Consider the following 6,376-nt stretch of genomic DNA (forward strand, 5'->3'; position numbering starts at 1 on the left):
TTCACATTTGTAGCCACAGTTTTTTTATGAGTATAAACCTTGAGACCCTTAAATCCCTTTTCCTTATGATTTGAGGCATCAAATGTCCTACCCTAAACACCATATATTGTAAACCTTTGCTGCAGCATCCTCTTGCTCCTAAACACAATCATCGACCAAATGAGAGCAACTCACTTTAGAAGATTTCTATCTTTGGAGAAGTTACCACATAGTGGCGCAATTCAATCGGTTTTTATCTTGGAAGGGAAGTAGGCAAGAGGTTGCTAGAAATTATTTGTCGAGGTTGGTAGTATAACTAAGGGAAACAAGGAGGAGAATTGAGTTGTTAATAACGAGTAGGGAAGTGAGGTCTTCTTTTATTGTGCAGATTGCAGTTCAGCAAATGTGCATCAACCCAAACATTTGGCTGTCAACAAAAGCGCTTAGGATTATCGGCGAAATGGGATTTCTGGAGAACAAAGTCAAGTAATGAGCATTAATGAAAATGGAAGGACGGGCTGGTTTTGGGAATGGATTGAACCCATAGAAGATTTACACAATTCATGAAGTTTCAGGGGAGGGATCTTAGGAGGTGGATTTAGAAGGTATGGGTGTGGAGGTGCTCAAGAGGGCTTGGTGGCCAAAAAGTTGAGGCGTGCTGGGCTGGGGGGCAGTGTACAAAGGCTTAAATCCCAATAAAGGGAAGCCCACTTACGGCCAAGTTTTCCCAATGGACTAAAAAGAGCAAAGGGCCCAAGTGAAGCCCAACCAAAGACATCTTTTATTGCACAAGTAGAATTTGGGACCATTAGATTACAGGCAACCTTCTTCCTTGAGGGTGAGATTATTTTGGGCCGGTCTATACAATGAGACCAAGAGGTCTATTGCAAGTCCAGGAAATTGATAGTAACGAGGAAGATGGAACAGGAAAGAGGGTTTTGAATGTTGCAACATGAGAGAAAATTGAAAGGGTTTACAATACAGGTATTCTAACCCAAACCTGCAAAGGATGTTCGATGTCTGTGATCGAGTGAAAAGGAAGCTAGAAGAAGAAGGGGCATATGATAGGAGAAAAGGGAAGGAAGTGGTATCGTCGTAGAGCTGAGATAAGAGACCCTCAAATTTAAAAAATGACGAGGAATGTACAAGGAGAGAGTATAGCAACTCCTTTCAAAATTCTGGGTTACCCCAGGAAAATAAAAAACGGCAAAAAAAAAAAACATTATAAACAACCCAAAAAAATCAGCAGGCCCTATCATTTCAACAAGGAAAGCCAATCACACTGAACATCTGAAAAACACATCCCCCTGAAGTTCCCATTACGCACACGCCAAAGAAAAGCCAAATATTGAACCTTCTCACAAACCAGTAAAGAGTCTTCTTCCGAGTTAAAATGCACAGGTTTCATTGCATCCACAAACCCTATTGGAGAGAAAATAATGCACAAATCCCTAACTGCTTAGCCTCCTTTTTCTTGCCAAAACCAACAAGCTAAACTGCTAAAAACTCCTCCATTGTCTTTGGACAAACCCAACATTTCCCAAAATAATTAAATAACTCCCTCCTTCTTGTACATTCCTGTTTTATCTTTGAAATTCTTTTGTAATAATAATAAAAAAAAATGACGTGGAGGAATCATTATCTTCTTACAATTTTGAGGTGGAAGAGTTGTTAATGATAATTTAAGAAGGGAAAGAGAGGAAGAACAGAGTGAGAAAGATGGTTCGAAGATGAAAGTGCAGTAAGAATGACAATGTTAGAAATTCATAGCGTATCTCACTTGACATGCATTGTTTGATCTTTGTTTTGGGAGTTCAAAGCATGGATGACGTGAGAATCTTGATGGGAAACAATCCTACTTCACCAAGTCCTCTTCAAGTTCAGCCATTTCTTGCTCTAGTCCTTCAACCATGGCTAGATATCTTGAATGGAAGCTTTAGGAGCCAAGCAAAGGTACACTATAGTTCTTGAACGTATTTCTCCTATTCGTGAGTCTTGTCATACTACTTGGGAGTTACTCAAGTGCCATAACGAGTTAGAGAGTGAGGGGATGTCTAAAAATCTTAGCCTTTTGGGGGTGGAGTGTGTGAGAGAAAACATTATAGCTCAGAATCATCTAAATGTTTTAGGTCTTAAACTAGTGAATCCTTCTGTGGAAGGGGTTAGAACATGCAATGAGGGTGTTGGGGAGTGTAGAAAAAACAAAAAATTGAGTAGGGAAGTGGACAAATTGGCTTCCTTAAGCAAATTATGATAAAGGGGTTAGGTTTTCATTAATCAGGATATTTCTAAATGAAAATTATTTTGTGGAATCTTAGAGGCTTGTTGGGGTGGGGGGATTAGAAAGAGAAGGATTGTAAATTAGAGGGGATTGATAATATGTTCTTTAGGAGCATTTATAATTCGAGATTCACATGGTGGATGGTTTTTCCTTCTTCAGGGTTCAATTAGTGGTATGGGATACTAAAATTTGCATGCCAAATGATTGTTTTCATTGTTGATCCTGCTATAAGTTAAAAGTTTCGGGGATCAGTGGTCTACTTCTGTGTAGGGTTCGAATCTTTGTTCGCAATAAAATAGTTGTTACGAAGAATTGGCTAGCTTGTATGGACTATGTAATTTGCATTGGGTGGTGGGTGGTGATTTCAATATTACTCGTCCTTTGAGGGAGAAATTGGGGGTTTCTAGGGTGAATAATAGTATAAGAAGATTTGATTCTTTCATTCGGAAGTGTGGTCTTAGGGATGTGCCATTAAATAATGGTTGTTTTACTTGGATGGCTTTGGGAGAATGACGAGCCTTGTCCTATATAGATAGATTTCTGTTTAATAATGATTGGAAGAGTTACTCCTAACTGTCGTACAAACAGTGGTGGTTAGGCCACTTTTGATCATAGTTTGATCCTCTTGGATTTCAATCTTATTCAATGGGGTTTTACTCATTTCAGGATTGAAAATATGTGGATGACACACCCTTCCTATCGGGACAAGATTTGTGATTGGTGGAAGGAGTTACGGGTTCAAGGATAGGAGGGTTCTAAGGTGATGAGAAAGTGGAAGTTTGTCAAAAGAGGCTCAAGGTTTGGCACAAAGAGTTTGGGAATGTCGAGGCAGAAAAAAATGACATCTTGATCGATAGTGTTGGACAGATTGGAGGAGTGCACTTTGTTTGGAGAGAAAGATGAGTGACGAGAGTTAACCTTTGTCATGAATTGGAAGTGTTGTTGTTAAGGGAAGAGAGGAGTTGGCACTAGAAATGTGGGATTTGTTGGGCTAAGGAAGGGGATTGTAACCCTGTATTGTTTCATAGCAGAAGAAAGAGTGATTAAAAAGAATTGGAGTTAAATTCTAGAAGTGTGGTGAGGGATCAGACACAAATTGAGGGGATTACTAATTTCTATAATTTCTATAATTTCTATAATGTTCTTTACATCGAGGAAAGCAAGAATAGGGCGACGGTCAAGGGGCTGGACTCGAAACTTCTTGGGGAGGAGACTAAAAATGGCCTTCATTTTGGAAGATAGTAGAAGGGCTGTGTTTGATATGGGCATGGAAAGAGCCCCAGACAACATGGATTCACTATGGCTTTTCCTAGGACAACTGGGAAGTGTTGAAAGATGATGTGATGAGGTTCTTTGAGGAATTTGATAGGAAGGGTGTTGTGTGAAAGAGCATAAATTCTACTTTCCTTGCTCTCGTTCCTTAAAAAGAAGAGGTCTAAAAGAGTGAAGGATTTTAGGCCAATAAGTCTTGTCACTAGTATCTATAAGATCTTAACTAAGGTCTTGTCAAGGAATCAAGAAACTTAGGAAGGTGTTAATGTTGGATGAATTCGTATCTATGGCCCGATCCATGTTTGTCAAAGAGAGAATAGATGTTGTTCTAGTAACAAATGAGGTGGCTGAGGATGTGAAAAAAAGGGCTAAAAAGGACATTATTTTCAAATTAGATTTTGAAAAGCATATAATATGGTCAATTGGGGGTTCTTGGATAGCATTTTGATTAAAAATGGCTTTAGGCCTTTATGGCACACATGGACTAAAGGCTGCCTTAGTTTTAGCTAATATGTTGGGGATAGTAAATGGCCAGCCCAAGGATTGTTTGGGTTTTCTAGAGGTTAACGAGAAAGGGAACCATTATCTCCCTTTTTCTTCAAGCTTGTGGTGGATAGTTTCAGTGGGCTTGTGCTTCTTGCCTAGGATCTAGCCATCTAGGTGTGATTAGGGATATGGTGGTTGGAAGGGACGAGGTGGAGGTGTCTCATTTGCAATTGCAGAAAATGCCATTTTTTTTCTTAGGGAATAGTGTTGATAAATTATGTAAGGTTCTTACCTACCTTAGAATTTTTTAGGAGATTTCAGAGTTGACGATAAATATGTCTAAGAGTGGCTTAGCAAGTACTAATCTATAAGCTAGAGTGGGATGCAATATTTTGGCCTTGCCTATATTTTATCTTGGTCTTCCCTTGAGTGGGTGGGGGGGGGGGGGGAACCCTATGTTAATTGCCTTCAAGTTCTTAAATTTCGATTTTGACTCAAATTTTGAAGCTCCAAAAGTTCAGAAATTTCGATTTCAATGTCAATTTTGATTTCGATTTGAAAAAATAATGGAAATCAGTAGTAAAGCATGGAATTCTGTGTGAAACTTTAGAAATGGTTCACATGCATAATAATACAAGCTTTAGGACTAATGTATTACAATTTAAATACATCTATGTTGTGTATAAGGTGGAAAAATTGTAATATAATGTGTGTATCAAACATATTTGTAAAAATTTGCATTAAACATATTCATTTAATACTAATGAAATAAATAAATCATGTAAATATTATTATTATACAAATAATTATAACATGGACATAAATGGTTAAATAAAATGTTGTTGTTAGTTTATTTTTTCATACAATCTCAAAAGCACTTGAAATAATATTTTGTTTCGATAAAAATAAATAAAATAAATAAAAGAGGAATTTCACTTCGCTCCTAAATATCCCATTTGAATTCCAAGGAAATTTTATTGTACAATTAAAATTTCAACAAGTTTCACTAAATTTCAAGATTTTGATAAATTTTGGATGATTTGTTGAGATTTTGACTGAAATTATGCAAGATAGAAATCGACTGGTATTTTGATTTTGAAGGTGGCAGAAAACGGAAATTTTGATAGAAATTTTGACAATTTCGTGGAAATTTAAGACCATTGTTGCCTTCTGGGATGCAATAAGGGAGAGGGCTGGGAAAAGATTAGAGAGGTGGAAGAGGCTCATCTCGTTTTAGGAGGTAGGATTACTCTTATTAATGCTTCTCTCCAATATTCCAATTTTTTTTATCCCTTTTTAAAATTCCCATGAAAGTGGTTGGGAGCCTGGGAACTTGGAGAAACTAAGGAGATATTTTTTTGGTCCGGTTATGGGGAGGAAAAGAGGGATCACTTTGTTTGTTGGGAGGTGGTTAGAAGACCTAAATCAAAAGGGGGGGGTGGGGGGTTGGGCATGGTAATGTGGTTTCTAGGAGCATCTCCTTATCAGGTAAATGAGTCTCCTTATGGCACAAGGTAATTAAGAGCAAGTATGGTATTCATAGGTGTGGGTGGGATATGAGGGGAGTAGCATTGTCACTCATGTGAATTTGTTTCCTAGGTATCTAGTTATTTTTTTCCCCCACTCGTTTTGCTTTGGGCATTGGTGACCAAGGTCGCTTTTGGGAGGTTTTTTTTTTGGGTCGGGGGCATAACACACCAGTTTCAAAATTTTATTCTTCAGAGGGGGGCTTTGTGTCATGGGACTTCCATTTCTTCAGGAATCTCAATGAGAGGTGGATGAGCTCACTTGCCTTTTGAGTATTTTAATTCTTATATGAAGGTGGATACTAGGCTTTTGATTGGGGCCTCTTTGAGGTCTTTTTCTTCATATTTTTTCGTTCGTCTAACAAAATCTCTAAATCCCAGTCAGTCCAATCTGGATGAAATTACGTGGAAAGCTAACGTTCCCTTCAAGATTCAAGCTTTCATTTGGACTTTGGTTCGTGACAGGATCAATATGAATGACTTTCTTCAGGCTGGGAGGCCTCATAAAGCTCTTAGGCCGGATGTATGTGTAATGTGCGGCGAAGAGAATGAAACTATCATTTATCTCTGCATTGTGGGTTTGCAATGTTTTTTTGGAACAACCAGTTCTCCTGTTTCGACGAGGTTTGGATCGCGTTGCGGACTGTTTTTGGACACTTTGGCATTAAAAGGAATGCTAGAATTTTTTAAGACCAAAAGACTCCTCGGAACCTGATTTGGGAGAATTTATTTTTGATTGCAACACCAATGGCCATTAAATCTTGAAGATGAGTAGGAACAATATTTCAAGTCATGGACTTCATTGTACTAACTTTTTCGAGGGAGAACAACT

The sequence above is a fragment of the Malania oleifera genome, chromosome 3, assembly GCF_029873635.1.
Source record: "Malania oleifera isolate guangnan ecotype guangnan chromosome 3, ASM2987363v1, whole genome shotgun sequence".
Taxonomy (NCBI): domain Eukaryota; kingdom Viridiplantae; phylum Streptophyta; class Magnoliopsida; order Santalales; family Ximeniaceae; genus Malania; species Malania oleifera.